The 15,282-nt window shown below is 37.0% G+C and overlaps 1 protein-coding gene across 1 annotated transcript in view; it reads right to left on the bottom strand.

Moving 5' to 3' along the window:
- The window catches only part of LOC106136985 (zinc finger protein 395), a 57,055-nt gene that overhangs the window by 12,689 nt on the left and 29,084 nt on the right, over window positions 1–15,282 (bottom strand). The gene's annotated exons all lie outside the window — the stretch shown is intronic.

Here is a 15,282-nt window from a genome sequence, read left to right as displayed (position 1 = left end):
CGTTGGTGCGTTGTGCCGGCCGGTAATTTCCTAGCCCTGTGTGTGTTGGTGAGATTACCACAAAGTTCCGTTGATTCTTTGCTTCAAAAGAACGAGGATAAAATTTTACCAATATGCAAAAGCAATAAAGTAGATAGTGATTAGTCAAACGAACTCTTTGAAATATCTTGGAAACTACCATAAATGAAAATAATAAACTACCAAGGTTTGTCGCATTTAAATAAATACAACATTTACCTAATGCTTTATTTGTTATTGCGATATGTAAATCAGCATTAGAATAGCTATATACTAGCGATATCATACTGTTATACTAGTTGAATCCTGCTATACGCATGTAACCTACATCCGGCCATAAAGTCAACGACTGAGAGCTACGAACGCGGCATCAGCTACGACGCGCGAATGTTTGTAGCCACAAGAACATTAGGTATTTATTTTTGCGCAAATTAAATACTTACATAAAGATGTGTTTAAACGTTATTTACAATTTCATCGACACGTCTTTTTCGTGTAAATGGAGATTTTAACAGCGCCAGATCTTTTGTGAACCAAAGTTTAATTTGGGTTTGTTTTTGTTATACTTAATGTTTACTTTGATTGTACTTATAATACTTATTAGGCACCAACTGCACGTGCCGGTCTAAGAATGACGAAGTAAGTCGCATTTCAAAACATGCTTTGTCTCGATCCATGTTTACAAATAACCTTTCACAACGCACGCGATCAAAGTGCACAAAATCCATGAGTGTTTCCGTAAAAAATAAACCATAACGTGCCCCGGATAACTGCATCCTATGTGTGTATAAATTGACGAAATATACGGATGTGGTTGACTTGTCGCACAAAGGAACTAGATGAGATAGCGTTATAGTCAGGAGTGAGAGGGCGCAAAATGTACCATGCACTACCACGACACCCCATGAAGCAAGGGACTAAAAGCATTGCAGGTCACTGAACTGACGATGGCTTTACCCCTACTCTTTGCCTTTCTTTGTGTGACCCCCTGGTGGGATCATTGTGACATTGCTCAACTAGTTCTAATAAGATTTTTGTTAGATTAAGAAACATTTATTTATATGCGTTTATAAGCCAAATTACAAATAACTATTATCCTAAAGTAGGTATTTAGTAATTACTATCTCATGCAAAAACTACTTAATTAGGTAAGTATGTAAATTTTTCACGAATTAATTAATTTATACAACAAATATTAAGCTCGAATACGGACAATGAATGTTCTACAGGTGGCGTCGGGTTGCATTGAACTCAGGTCCGGAGCACCCCCGCGGCCCGGCGGGTGGCGTACCCTCGTCGCTTCATGTTTTTCACTTCACTCAGCCTACACACATACACAACATGCACGAAACACATGAAAACTGTGATGGCAAGAAACTGCGCCGCGTTCGTTCGCCTCCTATCCGTGTGAGAATAACCAGCGATCATTGTTTGCTCTGTGCATGTATAGGGACCGGGATTAACTGGAACATCTACGTTGTTCAATAATAAGAAAAAGCCCGTTTAACCGGCTCTCTTCATAGACTTGTTAAGTAAACTTCGAGAGAATATTGTGTACTTAATTCGATTAGTATTTAATACAAACGTACTCTATACACGTGCCAGAGTCAAAGGTGAGCATTGACACTTGATACCTACTCGTACGTATGTGTTGGGAGTTGATGCGTGAATATGCGTCATTTTACGTCACGCGAAAGTACGCTCTAGCTCAGCACGGTAGTCATTGCCCGTTAGAGAAATTATTGAGGCGATCCGCCATTAGAACAACCGCAAAGTGTGTACTTACTTGTGGCTATACCAAGGAATCGTGTTATTACGAAGTTGTTGGTTTATTACCGTTTTACAGAGCTCGTCTTTATTTCTTTATTATTCTATAAATTCTTGCACGGGTCTACAACTGCGAATGTTTATAATGGCGATTAATGGAATGCCTATTTTAATAATTAGTTTTGTTATTCAAGAATACACTTTTTTTAAAATATTAATAACGTATTGATGAAGAAATTTAATTAATGAATCTCACTCAATCTCAAATTAACACCAAATCAATCAAAAATTTGATAATACAGCGCTAACTTATGCTTTCGTTCAAACAATATCGAAGTCAATGACAATCATCAGATAATAAGTGCAGCGCATTAATATGATATGAGTCATAGTTCCCAAGTGAGGAATGATGAATCCGAACGACGAGCTCTCGCCAATCGCTCCTAAGCCTCTGGTCACCGACCCCGGCAGGTTCTGACTTGTTACAATTTCACTTTTTCTTCTCAACCTGATGCGCTCTCCAGTTATGTGAAGTAACGGCGTTCACAAGGTTCGCACACGCGTTTTATGATATTTTCCTTTTGGCTATTTTGTCTTCTTCTTCCTGGCTTTAATCCTGGTTACATAACCTAACCCCTCTGGAGCGCAGCCCGATATATTGCCTATTCAGAACAAATTATCTCCCAATGCTAGTCTTTGTAACGTGATAAACTTGAAATTTGAAAAAGCCTTCTGACGACAACAAATTCTATATTTATTCACGATTCAATAATTAACTATGTTCTAGACATTAATGGGTTCGAGGAATAAGTACTCTACAGAAACTGCGACGCGAATTACATTTTATGACATCACGATTGTCGTAGTTTGGCAGCCACTCAACCGTTTAAATGAACATTTTAATGGAGAGCTTGAATTTGTGTTACAGATTTGACAAAGCAATAAACACGATTTTACTTGTAAAATGGGAAGTTTGTTGAACCCGCGGGACTACACATTATCGCGTCTGATGAACTCGGCGTTGCCATTGTTCAACCCGCCGATGCTCGCCGCCGGCCACATACACGGAAAGGCATGTCATTTAGTCATTACGCACCCACTTGCATGCATAGGTAGACAATGCTTTTAAATTTTGGTTGTAAATTAAAACCAAAATTAGAACCGAATAATAAAAATCCAACGGCATATTATGATGGTAGTTGTCGTAGCTCCATTGTTCAGGTTCGGTATTATTACGTCATAAAGTGAAGTGTTTTCTAATTTGGAGTGGTGTGAAGTGATGAGTAAGTGATCCTTCGAGACGTACTATATTGTAAACATTTGAACTGTCAAGAACGGGCAGTGCCCCGGCCGCGGTGTCATTGCCCTGTCGATGCCGGTTAAAAAAACACATAGCTTCCATCATTCTAGATGCCGACGCAGTTGCGAAGCGCGCACTGGATAGATCCAATTATAATTTTTCAGATGTGCAAGGAAATAATTAAAATTACAGTTTAATTATCTTAATTGTTACCAACTAGAAGGTTTTAAATTCTTCTTCAGGAATAACATCGATGATTCAAATGAATTTAAGGACTATTGTTTCATTGTGACATCATTGACTGTGATACAATAGCCGAAGATTGACAAGCCCAAGATTAACGGCCACCCATTGTGTGTCGTGTAACACGCGAGCTGTAACTGTAGCTCTTCCTTTGTTTTAATTAATTGTGCAAGGTAGCAGAAGTAATTGCCTACATGTTTACACCCATAATGGCCGTAACCGCAGTTGGTAAGGCAACCGGACGAAAGGCCGGACTCTGGTCAATGTCTCCTCGAAAGAGGTTTTTGACCGTACCAAGGTCGCCAGGACAGGGTACACGAACCAAATAGAACCTTCATGCTTTTATTCGCGAAATAGAGCGTTTTGAGTGAATACTGAGTTTGTATTAATCAGGCCATGTTGATATTACGCGAAAAGATAAAGTGGTGTATGTACAGGGTTATTAGAACGAGGGGAACCGTGGTGTGGGGCGATGACCCTCAGAGCGAGATGGAACGACAACAACGTTGAAGTTCGCGCGATCCGAACCCGTGTTCTTTGTATGCAGTAGTAACAGATTTTAAATGATTCATTAATATATTGATGAATTGATTTAGTTTTAAGTCAAAATTAAATTTTTAACAACAGAAAATAATCAACTATATTTCTAATTGAAATTATATTGTGAATAGTTAAGTAACTTGGCAACCACAAAACAATGTTCAAAGTTATCAATCACACTTCGTTGTAATACTACCTATCTCTGACTGTACTCGTATTGTTGCTAAAAATAAACCGCTTTTCAGTAAAGAAATTTTATCTTATGAATACTACGTTCTTTGTTGTAAGTTCGTAGTCGCTCTACGCAGCGTCCAAAATGCCCGGATTTTAATGGGCGCGACTACGCCGTAGCCGTAGACCCTCTACGACATGAACTGCGTATTGCGTGATTTATATTCGCCATTAGATTTTACATTTCCCAAGTTGTGATACTGTGTCTCATTTTATCGTGTATTTTTTTAAAGTATTTAACAATATTTTGGTCTTCCTAAATCTACCACTAATATTATAAAGAGGTAAAATTAGTAACTTGTTTTATTTTGTTTGTAAGGGCTTATCTTTATTTTACCGCTTAAAAGATTTATAATATGCTGGTGTTATAGACCACAGGTGAATCGTGGTGGGCCGCTAGTATAATAAAGAAAATAGCGTAGCAGAGAATTCGATAAAGGGCAATAACAAAGAAGAAAATACAAGGAGCTAACGCAATATTGAAATACAAAACGTTTTTATCTGTATTATCTCACAACAAAGGAGCTAGGTACTTAGTGTACTTATCGCTGCAACTAGGTCGTCCGTGGACTATAGGTGTGACCTATTTCGCTCTTGCACAACGATCTCGCACTGTATAAGCCACTACAGCCGTTCTACTTATTCAATCGATTGATAAATTTATTGAATATGTTGACTATTAACTGTTCTGAGAATCGGTAAATTGCATCGGGGGAAAGGGGGTGGTATATGGACTGTTACGTAAATGGTATAAAACATTTATAAAAAAATTTTTCGTAATTGGAATTTTTCAGGATTTCTACATTAAATATTGTTGCCAATTTGTATTTCATTCTGATATTAATTGATGCAGGTAAGTACAAAGTTAAAAAGATACATTGTGACTGACATGTAAATTATGTAATTCTTTGAAATTACAGGTAGAGGATCACTTTAAGTAACTAATTACTCTTGAAATTTTTGTAGAGTTATTGTTTACTGAAAATTTTAATTCACTAATCTGATGCAAAAATATTGCTTATTATGACAAAGAATGTTTTGACACATCGAATTATCAGTAATTCATGTTTTAAAGGATATGATTTAATATTATTGACTTAACAAGTAGTGACAAGTATTATTTCTGAAATAATGCATAAGAAATCTATAACAACTACAGAACATGATAAATGATAATACTATCTTGAATGTATTAAGTAAAAAACCTATTGCGTCATTGTCATTGTTGTGACTTACATTATGGTTATGCGCCTCTGTTTACATTAAGATAAGTAATTATAACAAATTATAAACACATGAGACATATTATCATTAATTTTAATTGACCACTCTTACGTTACTTGACAGTGCAGACACGCAAATGTGCTGACAATTTAAATGATTAATTAACGAAACGAAGCACATTATGGAACAATCGAATGCAAGTGTGTGCTCGGCCTACATTCGCGACCCACTTTGATACTGTAATCGCTGTCAGTGCGCAGCACGAGCCCCAGTTGGGCTCATTTCACTGCCAGATATCTGCTACAAAATATGTTGTAAAAAACGTAAGTGAAACGGTTCTTATCTTTCAGAATACGCGGAAACGATTCTCATTTTCATCAGTTACGCAATCACGCCGTTTGCTGTCAATGTCATAGCAGAGTAAAATGTAACAGTTAATCGCGTGCAGGCACGTTTTGATATCAGATAACGCGCTTGATTATGTAATAGGCCCTGAATGGTTGGGTAATTGGTTGACAAAGGCGAAGTTATGCGTCGTGCGTGCGCGCAGGGCCGGTAGCGGGGCCGAGGGGTCGCCGGGCCACGCCGCCCCCCCGATACGCCGGATGCCCTATACTGGGAATTATCATGTTTTACCGCAGGTTACGCTAGTATTGTATTTAATTTTATGCTGATTATGTGGCTATTGTTACGACACGATGAACTATCGTTTTTGTGTGGTGTTGGGGTGTTACACCTATAAATATTTAACTAAACGTACCGATACGGTCTACTATCTATTTGATTTTTGAACTTTATTATTTTAATTTAGTTAAATATCTCTACCAAACACAACTGGGAATAACTATTTGGTGAACCTACTCTATTTGCAATTTAATAAGTAGATTTTATTATTGCAAAATATTCAAAAATATTAATCTAATTAACGGAAAACATCCTTCACGATAGAACATGGCCAGTGTGTGGAATGGAGGTCACAATACAATATGTAATCAGGCGAATGTTCATGCGAGCGATGCGTGGCTGGCGGACAGCAGCAGTGAACCAACAGTCAACATTGCTATTCAGGGTCGCAGTTAGGGATCTTCATATATAAAAACTAGATCTCGTTAATTTGTGTTCGTTTGGTGATTTTGGGAAATTCTCTCTTAGTACACTTAGACTAGAGAAAGAACATATATTGCCAAATCTTAAATTTAAAGACACTTCGGTTTAGGGTGTGCGTTCAATCTGTCAGTGTCCTCTAACTCAAACTTAACCCTATGTATCTTATTTCAACAGTAACTTATAACAGCAGTAACAGTACAGCTTCTAGTAGCAAAGGGCATCCACAATTTTCGCTCCTATCCCTACATCCATATTGCCATTTAAACTTCTGTAACTGTTAATGGTGTAGAAATGATCAGAGCGGCTGGTGCGGTTTGCTTCCGCGTTGTATATTTAGCGCGCGAAGGCCGAGCCATTATTCGCTCGTGGCAACACCGGTGCTGCGTGTACTACTTGAACCTTGAATGGTTACGTCAAAACTAGTATCTATCTATTCAGTTCGATGTTTAAGTAGATAGCTAACAGTACTTATTCCATGCCTATCTGACGTTTTTTGTGCCGGCTTATATAGGGAAATATATGGTCAAGTTACATTGATATAAGTAAGCACTAACTTTCGGACTGACAGAGTAAAACGATTCCGAAACGAACAATTTAGTGTAAAATGGTGTCGAAAAAGAAAACCAGGCCCGAAGCATAGGAACGTTGGGTGCAATTAGGAACACGTGAATATGAGAGTGAGGTGTTGAAGAGGTTTATTCTTACGTATTTAACGTAAACAAATCAAATTTTTACACTGATTATAGGAAAGAACAATTAATGTTGCACAATTTATCGATTTGTTATAGATACGATCGTTAAACATTTGCTTTGGATACTAATGTATTTCTGCTTATAACTTAAAACCAAAGTGTTTTAGATGTGTGGCTTGAAACCATTCATGCTGTGAAACGCAATATTTAAGAGTTTTAAACTGCAGTTGAAAATATATTTTACACCAAAAGTTTCGACGAGATTGTCGTAAAAATTGTAAAATATAAAAAAGTGGGGAGAGAAAACGTTGTAATACATTTCAGCCTCGCCTCATAATTTGCCAATATCATCATAAACACCTAATTGCCAAGGTCTAGCGGAGGCTACACAAACAGGGTGTTTGTGTTGTGGTCACGTTGTGCACGCGCGCAGCTCCTCCTCTCACGTGACTGTGAAACTTGCGCGTTTTGACACATCGATAGTATTGATACCTTATCGATTGGCCACATCACTAGATACCGCAAGATTCTTCAAACAAAGATAACAACAGTTCAGCAGCTGTAATTATTGCAAAAGCTCAAATCTATGATAAGAGCTTTTTTCGGAGAAGTTTGTGAACTAAATTATAAAATTCAAAATCAATAAAAAATTTACCTATGTTTTTAATAAATTATGGACTGGACTTTATTTCGCTGCTTGGACCTCCGTAATAATTTGGAATATCGCTCTAATGTATTATCTTTTCAACAACTAAGTCAACTTTGACTCCTTAGATCGTCTAGGTAGGATCTACGGAGTAGTACCATAAATATTGTAAAAAATAAACATACTTTTTAGATTACAGCCAATCACGTGTTATTCTTATCGATTTGAGATAAAAGTATGTCACAAAAGATGTAATTTATCATTTTATAAGAAGATCTGAGTGAGTTCACTAACTAATATGAAGTAATTATTGGTACAATTAGAGAAGTTAGAGCGGCCATGAGGAGCACGCGGAAGTCACCTCGTCTCAGCAGATAACAATTGGCGTGTTTTATCAGCCCGATAAAACGACCTTCGCCGTATCTACTATATAACTTACAAAATAATGAAGTTACAGAGAAAGTAAGTACTTGTGCTTTGTAAGTATTTTTATACAGCTTCTAAGTTGAGAACGCCTGCCGCCGAACGTATAAAAGAAAAAATTGCATTAATTTCCTTTTCTGCGGAAATGTCAAGCCAAATTTAAAATCTCTAGACCCAGTTTGGGCTGTATGTCGGTCAGTCAAATAGCGATAGGTCATTCGAGGGTCGTAATATATTCTCACCTTAATTCATCTTATTCTTATTTTTTATTCGAAGGTGAAAATTTATAGGGTAACTTCTATACAATCTTTAGTTTTGTAGTATGTTTGCGGCGTATTTGGAGACGGTGGTCACGTGTAAAATAATCACTACTACACTACCAAAGAGTATGAAATCACTACGTTTTACACTATTACTGGCAGAATACGCGCCATATTTATTTTATTACGCCTTCCTTGCTATTTGGTTTCATCAAGTGTAATTGCAGCTTACGAATTTTCGTTGAAATAAGGAAGATAAAAGGTTTTATTTCATTGGTTACATTAACAACTTGAACATATGTAAGCTTGTAATTTTTAAAGGCATATTTTATAAATTGTAGGTACTTATCAGTAAATTTTTAACAAACAATTTTTTAATCATGCTTCTATATTGGAGACATTAAAATATACGCAAACAGTAATTAACTAGAAGACGATCTGTTATCTAACCGGCCCACTAATTGAAGATACATCGAAATTCATTGTGTGCGTTGATAACCGCAACAAATGACGTTCAAAGATTAATAGGGAGCATATACACGGTACAGTGAAAAGAATATTAAGTTATCATAGTTAGTTAACACTTAGTAATAGATAAATTGCAATGCATTTAGGTAATATGTTGTGTAAATAGAGGCAGGAACGATCGTTCTATCAGCATTAAAGATATGGTAATGATAGAGTTTGCTTCGAGTACTTATTGGGAATATTTAATAAACCAGAGAACAGGCCAGGTGTTTGTTGTGTAGTGCATCAAGGTTATATTATTATGTAAGTTATACATTGGAACAATGGAGGTTAATCTAAGCATACATAATAAACCGATATTACCTGTTATACCTAATGCTCATAATAAAATACCTGCCTTGAATTTATTAAAGAAATTTAATGTGAGAAGCAGAATAACTAAACTCCGATTTTTCTATAAATTATGAAAGTTTTCCTGCTTCATAGAGTTCTGGGATCTTAAAATTTTATTTTCGTATAGTCAAGGGTATCTCATTCTTCCCTTAAAAATATGTGAAAACATTTTGCTCACTTTCTTTTATTACATATGCTTATATTATATATGCTCCGTATGGTGGCAACTGTAATCTTATTCCAAGTGACCTGATAAAGTAATCACAGCTACTTCACTACCGTTACCAATCACCGTGATGTGTTGCCAGCCTCGCGAAACTGGTTTTGACTTCGTATCAACAGCACCAAGACCAAGGGCTGTTTGATTTGGTAGTAATAGCAATTAAGGTTTTAAAATCCGGGTTCATAATATACTTATAATGTTGTTCGTAAGTTTTGATATTTAGATAGTATCAATCTTTTATCGATTGAAAATATTTAATTTGAAATGCTGCTTTTTAAATTTATAACTACATACCATTATTAGTATTTTTATTACTTTTTCTTGTGAAATAATAAACTTAAACAATCTTTGTTAAAAATAAAAAGTATCTAATAGCTTTATCTTGTTAACTCGTGACAAAACTAGCTGCCTAGCATTGGTTTTGTTAGCCACGGCGATTTATTGCACGTCCGAGGTTACACGTGCAGCGCGCGATAATGCCTGCTCGTGCCTCCGTCGTTGTTTCAAGAACATTTCACCACAATCTTTCCGTATCGCCTCGCTTTATTATTTTCCACGACGGCCCTATGCCACGCTCGTGACATTTCCACGTGTCAACTGGTTTACAAGCACAGAGCATAAACTCTTCGCCCGGCGATACTAAATGCTCTGTGTTTACAAGGCTTTGGCCGCGGATGTCAACGCGAGGATATTACCATATACGTAAAAGTTATAGCTATCTCAGACGACATTTCAATTCTGAAAATATCAGATAAGCATTTTAAATAAATTTAAAACTAAATATATAACTACAGGAAAGTAAAACGATATCTTTTAATTCCCGTTTACGTTATTATCGTTTGACAATAATAAAATGACATTATCGGCGTATCTATCTTGGCACGATTGAATGCCAGTGCAATATTTGTATAAGGAGAATAAATTTATCTTCACTTGTTTTAGTGTTCTCTTATATTATTACTATTAATTCAATTTTTTAAAATTGTTGTTTTTTATTTAGCTAATGCAAGAGGAATTCAAAAGATTTTATTCCGACGACTTCAATCTAAGTTTGATTCGTGTAACAAACGTAACCCACGGTATATTATGCAAGTGATTACGCTAGATACGCGATTGCGCGTGGATGGATGCAGCACGTCGGCGCGGCCGGTGCGACGTCAGCGGCGCAGAAATGCGGCGATAAGCGAATTATGCGTTACGAGATTATGCGAACGTGCCAACACCAACAGGTAGCTTTTAGGGATACGGCGAAATGCAATGGCACATGTCGAAGCCTATTTACACTTAAATTGGCACGACATGATGCTTAATACATTTATTTCGGACGCCGACAGCCAAGTGGATAAAGCATATTGCTGAAGCCATTGAAACTGTGAACGTTAATCAATTTCTACCCTTTAAAATCATATGGTTATTTAATAGGTAAACGTTCCAGTTTATTAAGAAGGTTTCCTAAATATCAGTAAGTAAAGTACAACTTTGTGTTGTTTATGTTATGTTGATAGCAACGTCACCTTTGTGGGCGGAAAGTTTTGATATCTATGTAGATAAATAAACAAGATATTAGAATCGCACGTTTTCCTCGGAATAATAATTATTTCATTTGTTCAATCGTAACCGCGCTGTACAAATCGTAGTTAGTACGGCGCGGTAGGCAAAAAAATTATATGAGCGTTATCTTCTAAAATTATGGAGTACTTACATTCCACCGCTGTCATGTGTATGTCTGTCAACATCAAACACACGCCAAACTTGATAGTTTATGTGATACAACAATTGCATTCGCTTAATAAAATGTTTAATTACTTGATATATTTTTACTGTTGTCCTACGTATGATGTCTAATGCATAATTAATTATACCCTGCACCGACCTGTTTGCTCATAGACTCAAGGACCTGGCTATTAGTATAACATTTGCACAAAATATTCCATGAAAGATAGATCCATCATTTAACTTTCTTAAACAGTACCTACATGACAAGGTATTGTGCAAAAAATAAATATATTTCGTCTCGTCACAGTGAACATTTGTTTGTCTTAGCTTTGCCTTTTTCTACTTGGCGTTAACCTCGTTTACATCTTCACCTCTTTGGAGAGTATCTTCGTATCCAATAAGAAATATGTAATTCAGATATTTATAGACTAGTTGCAGTCTATGTGTTGTGCAGTCAACGCAAGTAATAGTTGTTCGCTGCAGCAGTTTCGCAGGGTCTTTCTTGGAAAGGAATAATGAAGCGAGGAGCAAACGGCAGAGGGCGGTTCGCATCACGAACTACACTAACATTACTCGTACTACTGCGCACTTTCCTGCCGAACAAAGCCCCCATGGGAACAGTGGAACCGTACATACTCCACAGTCTATTGTCATTTAATTACTCATTATGCAACTTGTCTATTAAACACGTATGAATATAACGCACGCATATGCAAATTGCGATTATGGTTCGTATACAATGCGGATATAGTATGAGGAGTATGCCCACATTACGATTGAATGGCGTACAGAAAGCTGGGCAGGCCTTGCCTCGCTCTAATAGCTGTGTCCTTGCTCAAGGTCTGCAGGTTGACGTCAGACCTACACTCGGTAACACGAGATTTTGCATTACTAGCGATCGTTGATAACGAACAATGTAATGACAAAGTGCTGTTTCAAGATGCGACTCTTGAGCTAAAATATACTGATATCGACCGAGATTCCGATTTTACTTCGATAAGAATTCAAAGAGATTTAGTTCTTTTTACGTTTTGTGTTTTTCACCTTTTTTTTTGTGATTTGACTTGTTCTTTTAATGGAAGCAATAACAGGAAAGGCAATTCATTTGTCGCGGCGCCACCTTTGTTCTGATGGGGCAGATTGCGTCATGGCGGAAAGTTCTACTGTAGGTATACTATTAATGAGTTATGCTTTTTTTTTCATGGAGAACGTTGGCTACGGTGGGCAGTGGCCGAGTGGTCGCGGGAACAGGTTCCGCACGGATCACATGTGGCCAAGTCAATGACCCCGGCCAGTCCCGTCAACCCGCTCTGACACCACAACGGGAATCTTGTATTAGACGCGAAATAGAAATGGCATCATTTACTAAAATGCTATCAAACTTCTAAATTTATATAAATATATACAGCACAAGTCATATTTCACAGACGCACAATTTTTATCTAATCATCGATATGATGTTCAGTCAGTATCGTTGAGGTAGCTGATTAGTGTGTGTGAAGTAACAAGGCAGAGTTTAAATCTGTCACTTTCACTACTACCTATGCTGCAGCTGAAGCACTAGTCATTTTACAAATAGGAAGAGCGGTTCAATGTCATGATGATTGGATAGGTGATAATTATCATCAATACTTGCTAACTAACAGCAATAGCAACCAATAGGAGTGTTGCCAACATTGGCTGATGATTCAGATCGGCGTCGCTGCGTCTGGGCCGGCTTTTGTGCTGCATTGCATCAATAATAGCATCGAGTTTGCGTAGGACCAGCCTTTCAATGCAATCGCTGGACGCAAAGTTAATCAAATTAAATTATCCATTCAAATAAACAGCGCAATTCTAGAAGGTTCGCAATAGAAATACATAACGGTATTTCTACAGTTTACTTCCTGATTGTGTCAATTTTGACCATAAATGGACAAATCCCTATGAAGTGAGATTACAATATAATTCTATATAAGGACACCGTATCGACTGATGTCATTATCTAGTTTTACAGCAGCTGAGAAAAACAGGAGATTACGTAATTGAAGAATGTAATAGTAACGTCGCGTCTCCACCGCCCACCAGCGCTTGGCTTGCCCGCCAACAATCAGGCAAGGTTACGTGTGGGTCTGAAACGTTTATTTACAAAGTACGTACTTACATTGTAAACCATTGTTATTGGACGATGGACAATACAAATAAGCAGCTGTCCAATCGAATTTTAAATAAGGGAAATAAAACAAAAACTATTAATGTTGCAATGGAATATACTGAAAGGGAAAAATCGTGAAGAGAATGTGAAACTGTAGGCTGCCAAATCGACCTAGCAACTAATCAAAGATCATGGCAAAGTAACGAAGTGACAATGAGAATTAACAAGATTTAAACAATATAGGAACATAAACTTTGACCTCGTAAACGGTAGTTGTATTATTTCACTAAAAACAAGAGGCTATGAAAACAATAAGCATACATACGTTTCGGGGTTATAATTTAGATTTTAACTGCTCGTGACCTATTTTTATTAAAGTAATGAATGGTAGAACAAACGAGCATTAGAAACGTAATATAATAGTTGTGGTTGAGGTCTGCCTGATGCTGAATGTAGAATCAAGGACTCAATTGTTTTCTGCGTGTGGGTTCGCGTGGGCGCTCACGCACTACATGGTTTTCCACTGCGCAGCAACTTTATATACTTAATAGATTTCTGTGAACTGTTGTCCTTTCTGCTGTACCTACACTACAGCTCGTGTAGCTCATCGTAAACAAGTGACTCATGACATAAAACTGTTTACTGCCCAGTGATCTAAACACATAACATTATACTCTAAGAAACTCGGATTGTTCATGTCAAAATTTAATTTTATTGAACATTGTTCTTTTACAAATAATTTCTAGAATGTAAAATACAACATAACATGAATACTCATTGCCAGCTGCGTCTATCAGCGTGCTCATAAACGTATTTATGACAATTTTACAATGCGGTTGCATAACTGTCGACCGCAGAACTACGCCTTGACATTGTACGACACACTGAACCTGCGCACGTGGAGTGTAAATCATACATACATACCACACTACACACACACACGAATTCGATCGGAGCAGTGCAACAGAAAGCGACTCATGTATTGATAAGGACATTTCACCGTGAATCAATCCAATTATATAAACGTATTATGAAATATAGAGATATATTGAGGCCCTTAATATGTAGATTTATGCAAACATTAGTTAAAATCGTAAAAGGTTATTATTTTATTGGTTACTTTACAAGTGTATTAAATGATAGAATGAGGGAAACAGAAACAGTCGTTTCGTAGAAGGTCAGCAAGCTAGAAGTTGTTTTAACGATTTCCTAAAGCGATTTACGATTGGTATATTAAAATGCAGTTTGTGGTTAAGGAACATTTTCAGTGCAACACGACTCGAATTAATATTGTACCCAACGGAATATCAAATAAACAATAAAGGTTCATGTACACAGTTCGCTTTCTTTCACGGCCTTGTTTACTTTGTTATTACTTCAGGGCACGTGTTAACTGGCTTCGCATACATTGTAACGGGAGATAAACAAATGAAAACGCAATTATGTTACAGACTTCTTATCAAAGCGCAATTAAATAAGCAAGCGTCAAGTTACATTTGTGCAATAAAAGAAATCCCGAAATAATTATAAGAGTTCAAAACAGTAATAGTTGGATTAACATCCAACTGAATACACCAATTGTATTAGTATTATATTTATATGAAACTAGTAAGGTGACGGTATCTTTGTTACGTCATACCTCTGTATTCGCAAGACTATGGGCAGTATGTCCGCGCAAGCTTTACGAAACCAGGAACAGAAATGCAGAGACCTACAGCCATGATATATAATGGCATTTTGCGACGGCTAGCAGGTGTCTTGTAGGCGAAAGTGGATTTTGAACTGGCTTTGAACAAAACATTCGTATAGTGACGAATATATATGAACAAAGAATTACGACATTTATGGCACAGGATTGTTGAGAGCAATATATACTCACCTGGGTATGCGCGCAGTG

This window comes from Amyelois transitella, chromosome 4 (genome assembly GCF_032362555.1).
Source record: "Amyelois transitella isolate CPQ chromosome 4, ilAmyTran1.1, whole genome shotgun sequence".
NCBI lineage: Eukaryota > Metazoa > Arthropoda > Insecta > Lepidoptera > Pyralidae > Amyelois > Amyelois transitella.
The sequence above is the reverse complement of the archived record's forward strand: the minus strand, read 5'-3'. Positions and strand labels throughout refer to the sequence as shown.